The sequence below is a fragment of the Rhinolophus ferrumequinum genome, chromosome 2, assembly GCF_004115265.2.
Source record: "Rhinolophus ferrumequinum isolate MPI-CBG mRhiFer1 chromosome 2, mRhiFer1_v1.p, whole genome shotgun sequence".
In the NCBI taxonomy this organism is placed as follows: Eukaryota; Metazoa; Chordata; class Mammalia; order Chiroptera; family Rhinolophidae; genus Rhinolophus; species Rhinolophus ferrumequinum.
Genome location: NC_046285.1, coordinates 29,036,777 through 29,058,532, shown reverse-complemented (window position 1 = coordinate 29,058,532; position 21,756 = coordinate 29,036,777). Strand labels below are relative to the sequence as shown.

The following is a 21,756-nucleotide window of genomic DNA, read 5'->3' as shown; positions in this document are numbered from 1 at the left end:
TAACATCTAATCCTTAGGCCTAATTTTTCTGTTGATCTTGAGCTGGCTGGGGATGGTGTGTGTTTTGGATTAACCTGCTTTTGGCTATGGTATGGACATTCTTATGTGTCATTTGAAACCTGCCGAACGGGAAAAAAAAAAGGCTTTTACCTTTTAGGAAGACTGTGCCAACTAACGTTTGCCAAAGGCTCTTGTATTCTGGAAGAAATTCTACTTGTGAGTAGGTTGGCCTAACTGAAGTTCCTCCCTTGGGCTCCTCCCCATACCTATTTTAAAAATGCAATGTCACCATAAAGGGAGATGACAAGAATTAATTTTATTATCTCTCCTTGGCTTTCTACTAGAAGGTATCTTACTAATTTTCCCCCATTAGAATGACTTGCCTACATTTCCAAAAGATGCAAGGATCTCAAAGAACATTGGACACAAGAACAGATTCATGCAGATCTACTCAAGTAAAATCCAGACTAGATTCCAGGACCGCCTACACTGTAGAAGGGTGATGCTGCTGTTTCCCCATCAGTTACCATCCTAAAAACAATTCCTTTCTCATTTCTTGTTTTCTTCTCTTTACTAGTTTCCATCCATAGCTACTCAGCAGCTATGGTCAGATAGAAAGATGGCAATGGAAAAAAGGCTGCCCCTGTGTGGGGAGCGGACTGCGAGCTGACAAGGGCCTTGCAGCTGCAAGGTCATCCCCATGGGAAGCCTCCCCTCAGCAATCTTCCCAGAAAGTACAAGATAACACTAATGCAGCCACAGACCTACAAACTGGCCAATACACAAAACAAAATGTTCTAATAATACCGGCTTGTTCTGCTAATACTTGTTTGTATAGATAACTGTTCTAAGATTGTATAAAAACTGTGTGTGAAACAAAGACTGCGCCACTGTTCCACCATCCGTGGACGGTGGACCTCTGGACCCCAGCTTTCCTGTCTCTTGTGTCTTTTTTCTATCTCCTTGCCCTTCCCCCTCAGGCCAAGGCCAGGCCGCGCGGGCCGTGGCACCTCTGAGCATGAGGTCAGAATTGGTAAGGGTTAAGGAAATAATGTAAGTTGAAGACAAATTGGAATCTTACGCATGGATCTTAGAATCTTAGACAGAATTGAGTGGACGGTCAAAAGAAATCAACTTTTGGGGCTGCCAGCCTGCGAATTCATTTTTTGTTGTTGTTTAACTCTTCAGGTTAGTAATGCCCCCTCAAAAGGAATGTGAAGAATGAGTGAGAAATGTAGACCACATAAAAACTGATGAACCCAAGATAAGGATCTGATAATGCTCCATCAGTGTTGATGAATGATTTAAATACGTAGGGCGACGAGAACTCCACTCTGACACCAGAGAAAAAGAGTGTATTAGACAAGAGCTGCTCCCCCAAGGAGAAAATTTTTTCTTCTAATTTTTATTAGGTTTCACCTGACAACATGGCTTTTTGTATAAAAACAAAATGAAAGAAAAGAATCCTTTCTTTTCTTAGATTTAGCTATTTATTCAAGCTTTTCTTTTTATTCATTCATTCAGCAAAGATTTGCTGAGTGCTAAGTATGTGCCAGGCACAGTTCTGATTGTTTGGGACACAGATATAAAGAAGACAGAAAGTTTCCTGTCTCTATAGAGTTTATATGACATTAGAATTTTATTTCTTTTTCATCTATAGAAATGATCCTAGCTAACGATCATATCCACCAGACAAGCTACCACGTAGAAAAAGAGCCACTTTCTGTAAAAATGGGGCCCTGACCAAAGAATTACATTTCCTTGGAATTTGGTGTCCTTTCAGTTTTCTCGGCATGGAGTCAAATAATTTCTGTGTGCACTTTAAAACTACTGTTTACTTAGTTTTGGCTCTACCCTGGGTTTACTGGTGATTTTGGCTAAGTCTGTGTACCCCCACCGTGTCTCCTTGCTCTTATCGATCCTGCATGGGTGATGTGATGGCACTGACCCCAAATCTCTGAGGGCAATCTCAGTACAACATAGCTGCGTGGAAGTTCAAGACTCTGGTTCCCATAAGAAAGCCACTGTCTCACAAAACCAGCACATTTCTTCCCCTTTTCCATTGTTACATTTCTTTCTTAAGAGTATAAATAAATCTCATGCCGATATTTAACATTCTTCTGAACTGAGCCATGGAGTTTTACCTCGTACTTCTTGAAAGAATGGGGAGCTATGCTTCCATTATTCATATGTATAAGCATATCCTAAACAGAAGGCGTGATTTTATACTTCTCTAGTCATGGGTCTCTGAAACTATTTTTCAAAAGAACATTTAGAAACATCACTCCAGATCGGGCTGATTGTCTGGTTCAGGACTCTGTCTCAGTGGGGTTCCATGTGGTGGCAGCATAACGTTGTTGTTATAGAGGACTCATCCGTATAACGGTGGTGACGTATCCTAAAGATTCTTGAATTAAAAATGCTTTTCACATTTAAAAATGAATTCTGAAATCAAATGAACTAGTACAATTAGAGAGGTATATAAATTTTGAAAAACTAATTCTACCCCAGGCTTCCCTATTTTGGAAAATGAGATTCTTATGTATCCAGTTGCTTGGGCTCAAAGTCTAAGAGACGTTCTTCTAAAAAACATTTTTGCGTCAAAATTCTGAGAGTTTATGTAATTCCTTCTTAAAGTTAATATTAATCATGGTAAACACATGATGACATTTTAAATTTAAGTTTTGAGGAAAGCTATGGTTAAATGAAACTAAGCCTATTTCCCTAAACAATAGTTTCTCAAAATTATTGCAGTTTTTAAAGTCTGACCTTACTTGGACAGCAACAATCTCCCTTCCTTCCTTCCTTCCTTCCTTCCTTCCTTCCTTCCTTCCTTCCTTCCTTCCTTCCTCCCTCCCTCCCTCCCTCCCTCTCTGTCTCTCTCTCTCTCTCTTTGTCTCTCAAGGTACAAACAGATAACATGAGCTCCACCTTCTAAACGAGTTTTTAACGGTATAGTACAACATTGTGAATAATAAGCACAGGCTTTATGGCGGACTTCTAGAACTTACCCATCTTGCATGACTGACACTTACAACCACTGAACAGCAACTCCTCCCTTTCCTCCACCCCCGGGCAACCACCCTTCTATTTCTGCTTCCAGGAGCTTGACTGTGTTACATACTTAGGAGATATTCTCGGTATCTCTTTTTCTCACAGATCCAACCCATCAGCAAGTTTTAAATTCTCTCCGTAAAAATGTGCCCCCAGTCACTGCCACTAAGACAACATCATGGTTTGCTTAGAGCACTGTAATGGCCCCTTAACAGGGGTCCCTGCCGCCACTCTTGCCCCAGGCGAATCTAACTAATCAGAGAAACCAGAGGAATGGTTTCAAGATACAGACCAGGCCTTGTCCCTCCCCTGTTCAAACCCGTCCATGCCTCCTCACCCCAGTTTGTGTAAATCCTGAGCTCCCGTTACAGCCGCAAGGCCTGCTTGATCTGGCCTGCCCTCTTCCCACACACTCTCTCCTCAGTCCCTGTGCTCTAGCAGGGGGTCTCCTTGCTGCTCTGCAGCAAGCCTAGCGGGCTCCCCGCCCTGGGACTTCCAACTTGCAGCTGGCTCCCTCTGCCTGAATTGCCTTTCAGATCTTTGTACGACCTGGCCTCCTTCAGACTCCTGATCCAATGTCACCTCTGCAGAAAGGCCCTCAGAAAGACCTTCAGAAAGGCCCTGAAAGGGCTGATCATCCAGTGTAAAGCAGAACCCTCCGCTCCCCCATCATTCTCTAGCCCTGTTCCTTACTTGGTTTTTCTTCACGACCAGACATTGTATTGCATGTTTATTTGTTTTCTCGTTTATGGCAGTATCTCTGACTAGATAGAATGTAAGTTCTGAAGGCGGAATATCCTTTTTGGCTTCATTCACTGCTAAGTCCCCTGAACCTACAACAGTGCCAGGCACATAGTAGATTCTCAACACATGTTTATTGAGTAAATTAATAGAGAGTTTCTGCTCTCCTTAAGGTCAACTTAATCTTTTACCATATTTGTACAAGGAACTTCTTTCGAAGTGAAGTATCAGAGGACAGTCATCCTATGTCAAGATTTTATTGTTAAAATGAACTGTAACTGTGGGGTAATATAGGCCTAACACTGAGGACATGTGGACCTCAACCAGTTACTCATTTTTATTTTCAAGCTATTTAAAATTTATGTGTTTTAATTTCCTTCATTTCTCAAACAAGGTTGATACTAAAATATACCTAGCCTCATTCTGGGTTTGCTGTGCTGATTCAATATGTGGAAATACTTGGAATGACATAAAGACATCTCTTAAAGTGAGGTACTAATATTTTACTCTACTATATTTTAATGATTATCGATTTTTCCTTTAGCTCCATTTATGTGTTTCTTTCCCTTCATTATCATGAATCTTTATACCAGCAGATCTTAGCCTGTTATACAAACCCAAGTACAAAGAAACCACTAGTACTTTGGTGTAGATAAAGAGCTAAAAGGACTAACAGGGACCAGATTTTTAAATACAAAGAAATCTTGTATAAAAGAAGTCTGGAGTGAAGGGGGTTGGGCCTCAATCCACCAGCGAAGATGTGACTTCTGCAGGAGACCTTCGTTGAGGACCCTTGGGTGGCAGGCCAGGTGGGGTGTAGAGCTCAGGGGCACTGGCCAAGTGCAGCATCCAGGAAGAGAAATGAAACATAGACCTCCCTCACCGAGCTCTTCACTTCTCTGCAAGCTCCATAAGTGTTATTATTTACTGCTAGCAGTTCTGGACAATAGATCACGAGATCAAATCTGCTGTCTGGCTCCTTTCCTACATGCTGGGCAACTTGAGAAAAAAACAACATGATTATTGCCTGACATCTCCCTGCCTGCTCTTGTGATCCTGGTCACTGGGGAACCTGAGCAGTTACTCTAAAACGTAATCTGGCTTTAAGGAAATCCCAAACCATGTAAACTATGTTTCTATTTTTTCTGCTTTATAGATGGAGAAAGTAGATCCCAGAGAGGTTAAGCAACTTGTCTAAGGTTGCATAGCAAGTTGGAAGTTGATACCAAGTTGGTGTTCTTTTTGTTGCATTCTTTTTGTTGCATTTTGTTGCATCGTGTGGGTCGAACCATTTCTTTAAGTTATTGCACATGGGCTGATTTTATTTGGAAGAATCAGAAACAATGAATTGCTTCGGTTTGTTTGTTTGTTTTTCGGTTTGTATTTTATAAAAATTTTCAGACTCATATCTTGGAACTGAGGACCATTTATAGGCACCAATTGTTTCAGTAAGTATTTTAAATTGCTGATATAAGAAAGGCTAGCTAGAGTAATATCTCTCCAGGAGCTGTCTGGGTTCCATCCCAGCTCTCCCAGTTTACTGGCTGGGCAACCTCAAGCAAGTTTCTTAATTTCTTTGTACATCTGTAATTATATTTCCTGCCTGTAAAATGAGGATAATGATTGTTTCTCTCTCATTGGGTTGTTAAGAATAACTGAACACATATATAGTATTAAAACAGTGCCTAGCATATAAGTGACACATATGTGTTTACTTTTACAGTACGTAGATACAAATATAGATAAGATCAGAGGACATTAGAGCTTATCTTAGGAGTTTTCATTTTGAACACAGTTTTGTAAAAAAAAAAAAAAGTTTCCAAATGAAAGCATCGTTCTTTCTGTAATCTTTAGATGCAGTAACTCAAAGCTGTCACTAGATGGCAATTGCGATCCATTGTGACATCAGCGACAGCCGGTTTTTATCAGATGGGTCAAACCCTGGAATTTGTTTTTTGTGCATTGTGAACTCAGGCTATCCTTTCCCCACAAGGTGGGCCTTTAACAAAACTGTTGCGGTCAGCGGGTCAGCGAAGCTTGCCTTCTGTGGTCACTCTTGGGATTCACCCACAAGCGCTCAGTCCTTCTCAAGGCAGCCCCCAAAAGCCTGGGTTTACCTGCCTACATCCGATTGTCAATCTATGTATCAGGAGTGCTGACACCAGGTGACAAAAGGACAGTGTCACAATCCTGTGTTAAGAAGACTAATCAGTGGTTCTCAAAGGGTGGTGTCGGGTCCCTCCTCCCCCAACAGCCTCAGCACCATCTGGGAACTTGCTAAAAATAGAAATTCTTGGGCCCCATCTCAGATCTACTGCCCGGGAATCAGTGTTTTAACAGTCCCACCCTGCTGACTCTGATGCCTGCTAACGTTTGAGAACCTCTGAGAGGAACCAATGTTTAGCATCATATAAATGTTGGCGCTGGGTAGGTCCTCAGAAAATATTTTGCCCAACCCACTCATTTTGCTGGGAAGGAAACTGAATCGAGAAAAGTTAAATTAGTCACTGACGACACAGGGTTAGGCTTGTGGCAGAGCCAGGCCCCAGGCTACTAAGTTGTATCCCCCAGTTTTCATCACTTTACTCTGTACCCCTTTTCCTCTCAAAACTGAGGCCACTGGGTACACACGTTCTAGCCTGATACCTAGTCATGAAGGGAAAAAAACCTGCTTATTTATTTATACAGGAGTGGGTTTATCCATTTGAATGCCATTGCTATAGGGATACAAAAATGTGTGTGTGATGCATCGTGTGTGATGCATTTCCGTCGTGTGTGTGTGTGTGTGTGTGTGTGTGTGTGTGTGTGTTTGGGAAATGAGGGGAAATCAAGTAAAAAAGTCATGTTCCCAATTGCTATGAGAGGCATATGCGTGAGGTCACCTGGGAATTGGGCGAATGTAACTAATCAGGCATAGGGACCAGGGAAGACAGGGAAGAGGAGGACGCTTCGGAGCTGCACTTTGGATGATGGGTAATTCACCAGGAGAGGAAGTAGGGAAAGGACATTTGGAAAAAGGGATCAGCATGTGCAGGGCATACAGCCATGAAACAGTGCGGGTAATCGCAAGACTTTGGTTTGATTGAGGGGAAGGGTGTACGTGGAGGACTTATCGTGTTATAAATAATGATAATGATGATGATAATAATAATAATAATAATATAGCTACTACTAATCATATCTGACTCATTGAATGTTAACTATGTGCCAAACACTGTACTAAGCATTTTATATCTATTATTAGTTGATTTGATCTTGTTTAAATTGCTCTTATTCCTATTTCATAGATGACAATAGAAACATATATACTGTTCTATTTTCCTTAAAATCAAGTGTTGCTATTTCCATTTCTTAGACACCGAACTTAGAAAAAGACCCTTAATAGTTACTTGTTCCAGGACAGTCTCTGTAATGGGTAGTAGGTACGCATTTTGGGGGAATGAGGAATACGTTTTTAATAACACGTAGTTTTATTATAAGCATAGTTTTCATAATGCAGAAAATCAGTGGGATTTTGACATCCTTTATTTTTTAACTCAAGGAATGAATGTCCCATTAGTCTTTAGTCTATCAGCAGCTGTGGAAGTAGCCAATGTCTTATGATAGCAGATGATTGTGTTTGAAAAATGGCAAAGAATGTTCCTTTCAATGATTTGGCTCATTGAAGAAAGGAAGCTGAGTAATGAGTGAGTGATCTGGTCTGAAATCATAGGCTTTGTTACATGTTTGGTCTTTACTTTGTACACATTCACTGTGAATGTGCTTTTCACGTGCTACATGAAGAGTCGTCTGGATTAGCATAATGCTTCCTTGCACAGGCGGATTCACAACCAAGGTAAAAAGTCATGTTATAAAGTCCTGGTTGGATCTGAAATACCTATCCCTTCCTAGCTAAGCTTCCAGAAATTCCTGGATTCTTTGGGATATTTTTCAGTGATTTCACTGTTTCCTGAGAAAAATAACTTTCCTGTTCTTTAGTTTTCTCATCTGCAAAATATTGGTATTGGATGAGATAATCAGCTGTAACGGTTTGTGGATTTATGATTTTATGATTAAATGGCAGGCGCAAAGAACTTTTCTGAGCTTTCCTTGTAAAATTTTAGTGTCGTTTTCATAAAAGAAGTTATCAGATCAACTATTTCTCTGTGAATTTTTAAATGGGATGCCTAAAACAACTCTATATTTCAATTTTTTAGATCACTAAAATGCTATCCAGCTTAAATATGTGATTATATTATATATTCCCACATCTCAACTGGGCTAAGATGCCATTAGTTTTAAACAGATGCCATTAGATATGATTGATGGCCAGGTTTGTTTTAAGATAGAAGAATTGCACTTTATCTAATGCTCTGCTTTTCTTATTGTTGCAATTACAACTTTGAGTTTTAAGAGCTCATATTACAACCTTGACCTTTACACTCATGTTCACAGCTAAGGATAAATTCCTTTCTCAAGAAAATCTAGAAAACCCAATCCAACTTTCACCTTCCTTGTCTAGAGAAGTTAATAGTCCACAGGTTGCTTTATCTTGAATCAAAGGAAGGGCAATAACTCCTGCAAAGAAGAACCTATACAATATAGTATTATTTAAAAATTTTGTGATTGAAAACAAAATTTGCATTTTATTTCCCCCAGACAATTGTTGCCTTTCTCATTTGTACTCAATTTTGGAGTGGATTACAATAATTTTTCTATTCACTTATTATAAAAGCATAACATGTTTATTCTGGAATTATTACAGAAAAGTGTAAATAAGGAGAAATATGTAAAATTCTGCCACCTGGAGTTGGCTATTGTTAATATTTTTCTTTTTCTTTTTTTTTGGTTCTAGATAAATACGAACATTAAGTAATTGAACATCTAGATAAATATGAACATTAAGTAATTAGTGACAAGTTATATTATATTTTTAAGTCTTCTTTTAAAAATTAAGTTTAGCTTATATACACAAATTTAACCTCTACCTTCAAAAATAACATTATTGTTATTATATAAAAAGTTATAATACTCTTTCACTATTTTGTGATTTTTCAGTGCCATTGTGATTTAGGTCCCTTTTTGTTTGCTTGTTTTATCCTTCCTTTTTGCAAAAAAGATTTAAGGTAATTTCAATCCATTTTCCTCCAAGTGGGTATAATATATAGAGGAAGGCAAACCTCTGGAATTCATTATATATAAACACACACACACACATATTTTTTAATGAGCCCTTTGCTTTATAAACAATTGGTAAGATTTAACACACTGAGGAATGATGTTATAAAGAATTCTATTGTAACATAAAGAAACCCTTTAGAAAGTGAGGAGTGACTCCTTTATATAGTCTCGTTTGTAAGTATGTACTTTTCAAAACTATGTTCACAAGCCTACTGACTTGAGTGATCCTGTAATGCAGAGCTCTGGTCTTATAGCCCAGTATTCCCTCAGTGTCTAGAACTGTTCCTGATCCATTGTATTTGCTAGGTGACCACAGTGGAGTTGAAATGAATAAAATAAAGCACTTTCAAATATTTGAACACTGGTGTAGGATGCATTGTGATTTCAAATAGCACTGATGTAAGAGGCAGTAAATGGTTAAAAGCTTTGATTCTGCTCCCTGTTCCTAATTTTCAAGTCCTTAAATGAGATAACTTGGTCTGCCTCTTAGCACAGTGCTTGAGTCCAAATAGTAAGTGCTAAAGAGATGTTAGCTTTTAGTGATTTTGGCTATTTATTTTTCTCCTAAAAAAGAACCCATTTTTCCAGGGGATTTTCAGTTAGATTTTCCAAAACAAGAATAAGCTACTTCTTTAGGAATTACATGTAAAATATCTTCAAAAATTGGTGAGGGCAATAAAATATACTGTATTTTATAATAAATTTATATTTAATTATTATTTTACACTGCTTATATCACCTAATAGTCCAATGTCTCATTTATTCTTAATATTTAATGGGAACATATCCATAGTACTTTTACTCTAAGCCTTTTAAGCATTCAGCAACTATAAAATGGGCTTTAATGAATGAGCAATTTGAGGCATCCGCTGATGAATTCTGACTTTCCCCCTGCATGTGGAAGATGTGTGAGGATGACAGAATCATTGCTGCTAGTGTTCATTGCTCTATGACCGAGTCTTTAGAAATCTGTCTCAACCACATCAAGACAGGTGCATAAACAAGTCCAGTGCTATGAAATCTGTTCTGTGGATTCTGCACAATGCAATCCTCTCGTCTACTGCTGTCCAATAGAAACAATGTGAGTCACATAAGTGACTTCATATTTTCAAGTAGCCACATGTAAAAAGTTAAAAATAAACCATATGAAATTAATTTTAATAATGCATTTTAACTCAAGATGTCTAAAGTGTTATCATTTTAATGTGCAATGAATAAAAAGTATTAATGAGATATTTTGAATTCTTTTTTGTTCAAAGTCCTAGAAATCCCACATGGATTTTATATTTACAGTACTTTTCAGTTGCAACTAACCACATTTCAAGGGCTCCATCACCACGTGTGACTCACGGCTACCATATTGGACAGCACAGTTCTAGTCATTCCCTGTTTGAAGACACCAGAGGGCAGTAGTGTGGTGTAGAGGAAAAAAGACAAAAAGCAAACTGAAATCGTAATATATGTCTGCTCCTGGCTCTCACATTTGATGCTGATGTGACTGTGAACAAATGATTCAGTTTCTCTGGGTCTCAAATTCCTACTCTCTATAATGGAGCTTGTTAATAACTGCCATACTCCCCATAGGAGGCCATGGGGAAGACTAATAAGATATTGTATGTGAAAGTGCTCTGTTAGATCATAGAGCACCATACACATGTTAGGCATTATTGCCCCTTTTATTGTAGATTTACTCTCATGACTTGCCCAAGGCCACATTCCAAGTTGGTAGGAGAATCAAGGATAGAATCTGGGGCTTCTGACTTCCAGCCATCTGCTTCAACTAAAGGCTGTTCATACAAAGCTGGCTTTAAAAACAAAACAAAACAAAACAAAACAAAACAAAACAAAATAAAACAAAAAAAGAAAACCCCAAACCTCAAACCCTTTATACTTAAAACAAACAAACAAAAAATGAGGAAGGAAGAGAGTGGCAATAAGGATATTCAATGTTGAATAGTTAGGGTCTTCTTAGCGATTGTCATAATGTTCTGCATACAGGATATTTATATACCGATATGTCAGAATTACAACCATCGAGGATTGGATTTTATTGCTGTCATATAATATAAAACCCCACATTCTTCAAAGTCTGAAACAACTTCTAAATTGAACTGTGGTTTCCCCATTCTTATTTATCTCCAAAATATGGTACAACCACAAGAAAGCCCTTCTATAGTGGGTTAGATTAATAAAACAGATATGGATCAATTCAGCAGGTTTTCCATGGATTATTTTGGGTTACAGATGTAGCTCATTAATTCCCATGTGTGAGACACGACTTCTCTAGTGTGAATCCAGGAGACACATTAATCTCTGAAGAGAAAGTGGGAATAATTCAGTTCAATCGGTATTTATTTGTGCTTACTGTATATACGGCACATTAGATATTTTAATGAACAAAAGGAGTTTATTTCTACGATAATTGTCACTGAGAGATATAAGTTATTTAACTTGAGGAAAATACAGACTATGTCCACCAAAATGTTTAGGTTCTATGATTCAGGAATCTGTATTTTCAAAAGGTAAAAAGATGATTAGAAATTCCAGATTATTAAAAAATAATTTAAAACTTCACATCCTTTACTTTTGGAGGGCACACAGTGGATGAGTTATTATGAGTTATTCCCTTTTTCCTTAGCTGTACCCCTATCATGGTTTTCATCTTTACATTTATGGGTCATTTTTTACATTTGTTTCAAATTAATTTCTTCACATAACTTAAAAATCACATAAAATATTTAGAGTTTTTTACTATGTGAAATTAAGAAGAAGCCAAGTTGATTTTCACCAAAAAGCCATACATTAAAAAAGATCTTTATTCTTTTTTTCAGTCAAAATTCTTTCTTAAAAATGACTTTCAGCTGGTTATTTTTATTAGAAAACTATCACATATAAGCTTTGGACATGCCTGAATTGATGACCATGTTGAACAAATGTAATTTTTATTTTCATTTGCTGTTGACTATTAAATGAAATAGTGTATTGGGTAACCTTTTCATTTTATTGCTTTTGCACCCTAGTTTAAAAACAAAGATTAATTTTTAAAAAGTCCAATAAATGTAGTTTTTATATTTTCACCATGACTTTACAAGCAATTTTTCTCCTCTGCCTTATAATAACCACTTTTTTTTTGCATTTATGCGATTTGGTTTAACATTATTACTGTAATTTTTCACTGGGTGAGCCCATCAATGTCCTTGGCAGCAATATTTTGTTGCAAAAAATCCAGAAGCTGAGCCTGCTGTTGGTTGAAACAATTATAAAGTTTCTCTGGTTGAGTTTAGAGCCTTATCCTGATATTATAGCTAACCAGAATCATGACTCCTTCATCAGCTTCTCCAAAATATGTGATGAACTTGCGTCCTAAAACCTATTGCTTAAATAAGCAGATATATTTCATTCAATGGTTTTGCATTATAAATATTTCACTTGATTGACATCTGGCCTTGATGGAATTCAGCCAAAATAATTAGTGGTACCTGTAGTAGAATTAGTGCTATCTTAGAAACTTATTAACATATTTGAATTTCTCCAGGAATTGAGAATGGATTCATTCTAGACCGGATGTGGTCATGTGCCATTAACTCTAGGGCTAGATGCTTTTCTTTTTTGTTCTAGTGCACTTCCAGCAAGAACACACAACAATCTGAGGAATCTTAACTATTCATTCTTCAAATTACTAAATAAAATTAAGTAGACTATAAAAGCCATTGTACTAGTAAATATTAGAAAATATTGAGTTGTGTGTCCAAAAGTCACACTTAAAACCAGGCAATAATAACAAGCATTGGATGGCTGTGGATACTATGAGATAGTGTTTACTCGTCAGAAATGGATGGTATTTTTTTCCATTAGAGTTCAAAGTTAATGATGAGCTTCGTATTTTAATTGCTTCTACTAAGAAGTCAACTAAGGAATAAAAGAGATTCTGGTATACTGTTATTATTTTTCACTGTGGCCATATTCAATATCATATGTTAATAAAACCATATTTGTTATATCATGCTCTATTTCATACTTCCTAGATTGTTTTTAGGAAAATTTAGTATATGTCACTTCAGTCATCTGAAAGGAATCGTTCTTTGTCATTAAAACTCATAACTTAAAACTATAAAATATCAGCCAGAAAATAATTGGCTCAATTAAGAGAAATTTGATAATGGTAGAAAAAGCACATATAGATACGCTCGGGAGATGATAAGATTATTTTAATTTTCCCATTTGCACTGAAATTATTTATTTTACAAATCTCCAGATCTTTCATTACTTAAAACCCTCTGCTGAATCATGAAAATAAGCTTAAGTTTGCAATTTTCCTCTGCAAAATCTTGTTAGCATCTGGTGAACACTTGGATAACCTAGTCAGGTCCTATGGAAATGATTATTTTAAGACTCTATTCAACATGCCTAGACCTAAAAAACCAGCTAGAATCACATTCTGCACATGTATTTTACTGTCGGGGATTTTGAAACCTGGCATTAGTAGCGATGGTCTAAAGGCTTCTGTAGCGCTGCGAATGGGAATAGGAGATAAATAGGTCATGCAGGCAGGCTGGATACCTGAGTGTCTGCCAACGGCCCCTGTGCTCCCAACAGTGACTTCCTGTGGACCACCGGTGGCCATTGCGCCACTCTCCAGGGTTTCTCCACTTACATTTAGACTTGGCTGCCGTTGGAGTCAGGACCAGTGTCCTTGCTTGTACCTTCCTGTGGCACGCCTGGGGCTGGTTTCCGTCTCTTCACCGGGTACTGCTCCACTTCCAGAACAGCGTCTGAAGTAAGGGGAAAAAGGGATAGTTTTACTCAGTTGGAAAGACAAGAAGCTGCATTATTATCAAAATGTATTGTTTTGGGATCGCAAGAGAAATTACATAATAGGAATATGTAAATACACACTTCAGTGAAAAATGTTATTATTTGCCAAAATTTAAATGCACATTTCTGAGATATTAGAAGAGATCTTTGTATGCTGATCAGGAGAGACAATTTTGGGGGGTTCTGTATATGCAAATATGCACTTATTTATTTTTACACATATTCTATATATAGTTTTTGTCCAAATAAACAATATATTGTATATCTTTATTGCTTTTCATGGTTATATTACATGCTAAGGTCTCATTAATTTAATTCCCCTTAATACAGATTTCAGGTAATTTAGAAAGGATTTGGGCGTTTGCTATAGAGGAAGCAAATTTATGAGGAAGTTATATTTCAGGGAGAAAAGTTAGGTTTATTTTAAAAAAGTAAACTCTTCCAGCAACACATTTTCTATACAATTTGTATACCACAGTATTTGAGCTAGAAATTATTCTTAGTTACTTATCACATCAGGCCTGACCGCCTTTTAAAACACTTTCAGGTTTTTGTTTGAATTTTTGGTGCAATTTAGTTGAAGATACTGTATGAATCATCTATAACTTAGACTTTTTACAAATCATATGGGAGTTCTTCCCACTTAAACTGAATTACAGAAATTTACCTCTCTGTTACTCTCTATTTTGTTTTGAAATATTCCATAAAGACTTGTTTAGGAAATATTATCTACATTTGAATGTAGAAATATTATCTTCAACTAAATTGCACCAAAAACTCAAACAAACAACATTTAAATAGGATCATCTTCAGACATTTAGATAAACAAAAAGGTCTGAAAGCTAGGATCACTTGATTAAGAAATAGCTGCAGAATTGAGTATCCAACTGAGAATTTCTGCAATGTGACATAAATGATATATTCTAGAGCAGTACTATACAATAACACTTCCTGTGACGATCAAAATGTTCTATATTTGCACTGTTCAATATGGTAGCCAATAGCCACATGTGGCTATTGAGCACTAAAAGGGTGGCTAGTACAAATGTGGCACTGCATTTCTAGTTTTGTTTCATTTTAACAAATTTGAATTTAAATACCCACTTGTGGCCAGTGGCTATTAAGAGTTTATCTGTATTCAGCATTCAACATAAAATAAAGAAAAACGTGAATGTCTTCTAGTTGCTGAATGTATATAAAACATGCATGTCCCCAAAACACAAGGCCCAGGCTCTGGTACGTGACCGTCCATAGGGAGTCCTCACAACAGGTGCACAGGCCTGAAGAGTGGAAACAGCAGCTTTCTGAACTTTGGCTCAACTTGTACATAGTCAAATATAAATACAGTTTGGGTTAGCCATAGGTGATTTGAAGACCTTTTATCTCTGGAAAGCCATGGGGATCTCAAATTATCTCTAGTAATAAAGTTCAGTGATGGTGAATGGAGTCAAGTGTTTGACTTTTCCAGTCCATTTCTCATGCGGTATGACTGGCGCGTGATAGAGACAGAGATGAAGGAGGTATTCCATGAACATAGCTGCCTTCATGTCAAGGAAACTCTGCAGTTTCAGACTGGATAACAGGAAGAGGCTCATGAATACGTTGGCACCTTTCCCCAAATCATTCTTTCAGAAATATTGATTGAGGGCTACTGTGTGCAACACTAAGGCACGGTGCTTAGCGTTAGAGATAAAATGTTGAAAAAATAAATAAATACAGCTTCTGCCCTCATGGTGACGAATTGCATTAGACAATAAGATTTTTCCAATGTCTCCTTCTTCCAAAATGTATTTTTTCCTTGGATATGGTGAAAATAGAACAGAAAAGATACACAGGATAAATAGAAATGCTGGGGAGCATGATTAGGTGAGTGTCACACACTTGGTTCAATTTTCCTTCTCTCTGCGCAGTTTTCATAGTTCCACACTCAGATAGTGGAATAAACCAGTTTTTGAAATGCAATATTGGAAGCAGAGAAATTAACTGGAAAAAACCTCAACTGCTATTTTTAGAATATGAGATGAGCATCCTTGTTTAGCATTTGAGTGTTTACCACATGTGTTTATAGGGGTTCTTTCCTTTCTACGAGCCAGAAGAATGTTCTTTAAAATAATTACTAACTAAAAGACTTTCTTTTTGCTGTTATGTGATGACACATTTTCTACTTTGCCATTCAAAACACTGTAAGAAAGAGTGCTGCAATCACCATTTATTAAATATATAAAATTATTCAATTTTCCAGCACCATCGCAAGACCTGAAAAGAACTACCATGTTTCCCCAAAAATGAGACCTGGCCAGACAATCAGCTCTAATGCGTCTTTTGGAGCAAAAATTAATATAAGATCAGGTATTATATTATATTATATTATAAAGACCTGATATTATGTTATGTTATATTATACCCAGTATTATATTATGTTATGTTATATTATATTATATTGTATTATATTATATTATATAAGACCTGGTCTTGTATTATAGTAAAATAAGACCTGGTTTTGTATTAATTTTTCTTCCAAAAGATGCATTAGAGCTGATTGTCCGGCTAGGTCTTATTTTCGGGGAAACACAGTATCTGCTACACAGGCAATATGTAGCTTATTGTATTTCGGTTCATCTTGAAAGAATGAACCAGAAATGTGGCAGAGTATTGAGCAACAACTATTTAGTCAGCTTTCTTTTTTTCCTTCACAGAACAAATGTATAACTAAATGTATGGTTTAATAGGCATTTTTTTTAAATGATTTTTTTTCCTTTTTCTTTCTTTTTTTTTAAATTAATTTTTTTTAAGTGTGTTTTGCCAGGACCCATCAACTCCAAGTTAAGTAGTCGTTTCAATCTAGTTGCAGGGGGCAGCTCACAGTGGCCCATGTGGGGATCAAACTGTCAACCTTGTTGTTAAGAGCACTGTGCTCTAACCAACTGATCTAACCGTTCGCCCACTAGATGAATTTTCAAATGTGTCGTTGATGGAAATTTAAGAATGAAAAAGATTAAGAATTAAATGAAATGAATGAAATCACAATACATAGTACTTAAAGTGTCTAAAGACCATAAAACCTTGTCTCCAAATACATGAATTGATAATATCCTTGATTTTCTAGATAGACACTTTGAAAATAATTTTTGAAAACTAACTGCAAAGCAATGGAAGAAACCACAGAGGAAAAAAAAGAAATACATTTATTTATATAAATATGTAAGAGCCAGTTGCATATAAAAAATTATGAACAAAATTAAAAAGTAAAGGGGAATTTGCTTTATTCCTGAAAAAAAAATGTATGTGCTATGGGGGTTTTAAAACATAGCCACAAATTCTTTGGTCCTCTACTGTGTTCCCCCTCATTGAATCTGGGAGGCCTTGTGCCTGCTTTGACCAATAGAGCACAGGGGAGGTGGCACTAGGTAACTTCTGATGCTGGGTCACGAAAGACATGAAGGTATTGCATTGTGTCAGGCCCTTTGGAGCCCTGAGCCTCCAAGTAAGAGGTCTGACTCTCTGAAACCACTATGCAGGAGCTTCCAGGTGTCGCTGCTCCAGTTAGTGATGCTACCGAGCCCCGCCTTCCTTCTGTCCCTGCCAAGGTTCTAAGCACGTGAGGAAAGCCATTTGGGGCCTTTCGCATCAGCCAATCTGCCAGGCGAGTAATCCATGAGAGCAGAAAAAACTCCCAGCCGAGATCCATACAACTATGAGATACAATAAGATGTTCGTTGCTTTAAACCACTAAATTTTGAGGGGGGTTGTTATGCAGCAGTAGAAAATGGAGCATACTCTCTTGTATGTATGATATTCTCACAATAAAAATTTTAACACTGAATAGAAGACTTACGCTGGGATATTATTTGCCAAAACTGACAAAGGCCGTCTTAATCATAATATCCTTTCTATATAAAGATATCTTACAAATCACCAAGAAAAAACTACTAATATTATATAGGAAAATGGGCAATTAAGTGAACACAAACTTCACAAAAGGAAAATAAGAAGGCTAATAAACATGTAAAAAAAGGTTGAATCTCATTAATAAGTGAAGGAAATGTGAATTAAACAATGGGATTAAAATTTTGGTTACCAAATTGGCAAAGATATAAAATTATATTTAAAGTTGGTTTGGGTTAAGTAGGAGTATAAATGGCACATACTTTCTGAAAAATAACTTGATATTATATAGCCAGAGCTTTTAAAGTATTGTATCCTTTGACCCTGCTAGGTAAGGGAGTAATCAGAAATGAAGTAAAATGTAAAATGCTTATCACAGCTCTATTTACAGGAGCAAAAATATAGAAACAATCTAAATGTCAATCAATACAGTTAAATGAATTATGTGTTTTACATTACATAATATTATTTTATCATTTAGAATATGTGCTAATCCTGACCTGGGACACAATAGCAGGGCAGAAAAAACTGGGACTTTATGGTCACACAGACCAGGCTTTGAATCCTGGATTTTGCCACTTACTTTTGCTGGATATTTGCAAATTTGATTTATCTCTCTCAGTTTTACTTTTCATATAAGAAAAATGGGCCTAAATATTTATTCCATTGGGTGTAGTGATAATTAAATAAATTTATATATATATATAAATATATAAGTTACATATAGTAAACTTATATATAATTTATATTATATAAAATATATAAATACATAAGAAATTATATGCATACTTTTTATATATATGAATAAACACAAGAGTTTTTTAGTAAGTATTATCTCATTTCTTACAACCCAAGGATATCATCTGAGCTCCACAACTAAATTCACATCTTTTCCAAATTCATTGAAAGTTCTTCCAATCTGGCTTCCTTTATATAACCTTTTCCACTATAGTCCAGTCTCTACACCATAGTCAGAGAGATATTAAGAACAAAAACAAAAAAAGTGAGTCAAGTTTCTTGCTGCAATGATTCCAACTGCATTAAAAACACATCTCCTCTTGCCCCGCTGTCCACACAGCAGATGAGGTAAACCTTGAAAAAGTAAATCAGATCATGCCACTCTCCTGCTTAACACCCCCACCCGGCACATCCAATAGCTCCCTAGAGCACTTAGAACAAACCTAAACTTCTTTTCTGGCTTCCATGCCCCATTTGATTCCTACTTTGCCTACCTCTCAATTTTGCCCCCTCTCTCCCATGCCCTCCATTCTCCAGCTGCGCTGGCCTCCTTATTGGGAAACATCATGCAGGTCCCCTCCTTTCAAGTCTTTGCTGTTCCTCTGCTGGAATTCTCTTCCCCCAGAACACTGCATGGCTGAGCCCTTCACCGTTGAAATCTCAACTTGAATATCACTTCCTCAGAGAGGTTTCCCTTGACTCTCCAATCTAATGTCAAGCACTCATTTCCATGTGTCTCTAATCTAATCCTCTTTAATTCCATAGTAGCAGTTCTATCTTCCTTCCTGAGTTTTATTCATTTATAGTCTGACTCCACATCAACCCTTCCTTTCTCCCCACCACTCCTCCTCCAGAGCAGGGAGCTTGTTTGTTTTGTTTATTGTTAACATCCCTGGCAACCAGAACTAGCATTGGTACACGGTAGGTATTCTGTTAAGTATTTACTAGATGCCTTGCAAATACTTTTTGCACTTCTGAAACACAGAACTTAGCAGTGCAGAAAAAAAAAACGGCATTTGACATCATTTTAAAATATAGAAATTGTGAATTATATGGGCATTTTTAAAAGCTGTGATGGTTCTGATTAGAGCTCGTTGCTTCAATTTTTAAAAAAAGAAAAACCTAGAAACAAAATCACAGCAGCGTAAAATTATTTCAGGAGTGTGATGAGAACTCCTCTGTCAAATCAGATACTTTTGAAACTATACCACCACTCAACAGGCTCCTTCTTTGAAATGAAGAATGTGTACCTCCCACCAATATTTTCATTGCCATCGAATATGTGATTTATTTACTGGATAAGAAATAAGACTCCCCTTTCATCACTGATAGTATTGAAAACAGGGTTTCCTTTTTTGAGTCTGGTTTACTACAAGTCTCTAGAATGAGGAGATGTCTTAATTACCCTATGGGGTGGATGTGAGTTTAAACTGTTCCTCTTTGTAATGTACAGCATGATGACTATAGTTAACAATACTGTTTTATATGTTTGCATGTATGTTGCTAAGAGAATCGATCTTAAAAGTTCTCGCAAGAAAACCATTTTAACTATGTCTGACGATGGATGTTGACTAGACTTATTGTGGTGATCATTTTGGAATATATACCAATATTGATTCATACGTCTAAAACTAATATAATGTTGTATGTCAATTATATCACAATACAAATAAACAAAACTGTTCCTTGTAGTGTCATTTATTTACTCTAGGATTCAAGAACCTTAGTGGTTGGGCCTCAGTGGTCTGGTATGATCATAAGATTCTACAGTCATGAGATCTATTTCTGCAAAATTCATGAGAAAAATCTGAATTGCTATTTATAGATATGCCATACTATTTCAGAAATTATATAACATTCAGACACTAAGGCACAAGTTTTGAAATATATTTCAACATAGCCTATCTCCACCAGTTTTGAATTTCCTCTACAAAGCAGGCCGGCCACATTCTTATGATTCTTAAGGGAAAGGAAATACATGTTTATTAAACATGTCCTTTGGGCCAGTCTCCTTGCTAATTGCATTATCTGTGTAGTCTCATCTAGTTTTTACAACCATGCAAGAAATGAGTTAAGGCAGTGAGAAAACAAGACTCCATTCTTTCACACACGTTGAAGAAGATTGGTGAATCAGGAATCAGCCAAACAAAGGAACTGCTTATTCTTATTCCATTGACATTATCCTAGAATTTTATTTCACGTTTTTCAAGGGACACTATATTTTACTTTACTTATGCATGGCCATTGTCTCGACTATGACAAATATTCATCGATCAACAATGCTATTAAATTTGGCACAAGATTTCCAGAGGAACTTTGCATTTATGTTGTTTAGAAATGCTAGGACTTAGAAAAAGACCTGGGTGAGTCACCTTGAGATTCCTGGAAACTATTCATATTACCCCATGGAGTAGTACACTTGATTTGGTTTCACTGCAGCTTAAGAATGTTTCAAGAGCTGGAGGAAGAGGTGGGACAGCCCATTTTCCTTTCTCCACTCATCCAAAGAAATTCCTTAATCCCTCAGCTGATTTTTACAAAAACTTAAGGTTGCAGAATCTCAGATAAAACTCTAGGGTTGAGAATTCCAATTCTACCAAAACAGGGTCAATTCTGAATTAACAACTACATGCTGACAAATTAGAATAATGGGGAAAAAAATCTAAGGTTTACCACGCTGTCCTTAGAGGTCTGGATTGCTGAATCAGTGGTCATCTTTTAAGTGCATTAAGGTTCGAGAAACATTAATTTGCCTTTATTTGTAAAATTCACATTATGATCTCATAACAGTATTTAATGGTTACGAAGTTCAAAGAAGCTAAGTTGCAATGATTTGGCAAAAGAAAAGATTGAAAATATCTGACTATCTAAAGTATATCTGAAATCTTTGGATTCTATTAGTTTGGAATAAAAAAGGTGGGAGTGGGAAATTAACACTTCAATGTGTGAATAAATTTGAGAAATAGTGACTTAGTTCAGAGAACTGAAGAGCAAAGGCTTTACTGGTAGGAATCTAAAATCAGGCCCTTACAATATGTTTTAAGTGCTGATATTTCACAGGAAATAGCCTATAAAATTTTTATTCCAGGTGCATCCTTTTGCAATAGATAGAAATATATCAAATGTTTCCCAGAAGTCCCTCATCCTTGCTGAGAAAATATCAAAGGTGAAATTATAACCCTTTTCAAGTGAAACCATTGGATGTACTTTCAGACATGATAAAATATCAAGAATCTAATGGTGATTCAAGGTGTGGTCAGAGGTCTTCTATAACTTTAGGAAAAAGACTAAGGCCATCTTTGTAAGGTAAATATTCAAGGAGAATTGGGTATGAAGCCTTCTTTCAGTCATCCAGATATTTGG

At 36.6% G+C, this 21,756-nt stretch overlaps 1 protein-coding gene across 3 annotated transcripts in view; it reads right to left on the bottom strand.

Moving 5' to 3' along the window:
- COL8A1 (collagen type VIII alpha 1 chain) overlaps positions 1 to 21,756 on the bottom strand; it is a 151,237-nt gene that overhangs the window by 43,484 nt on the left and 85,997 nt on the right. For all 3 annotated transcript variants that reach the window (XM_033088061.1, XM_033088053.1, XM_033088068.1), the window contains one exon: positions 13,610 to 13,727. The gene's annotated coding sequence lies outside the window, so the exon portion shown is untranslated. The remainder of the gene's footprint in view (positions 1 to 13,609; positions 13,728 to 21,756) is intronic.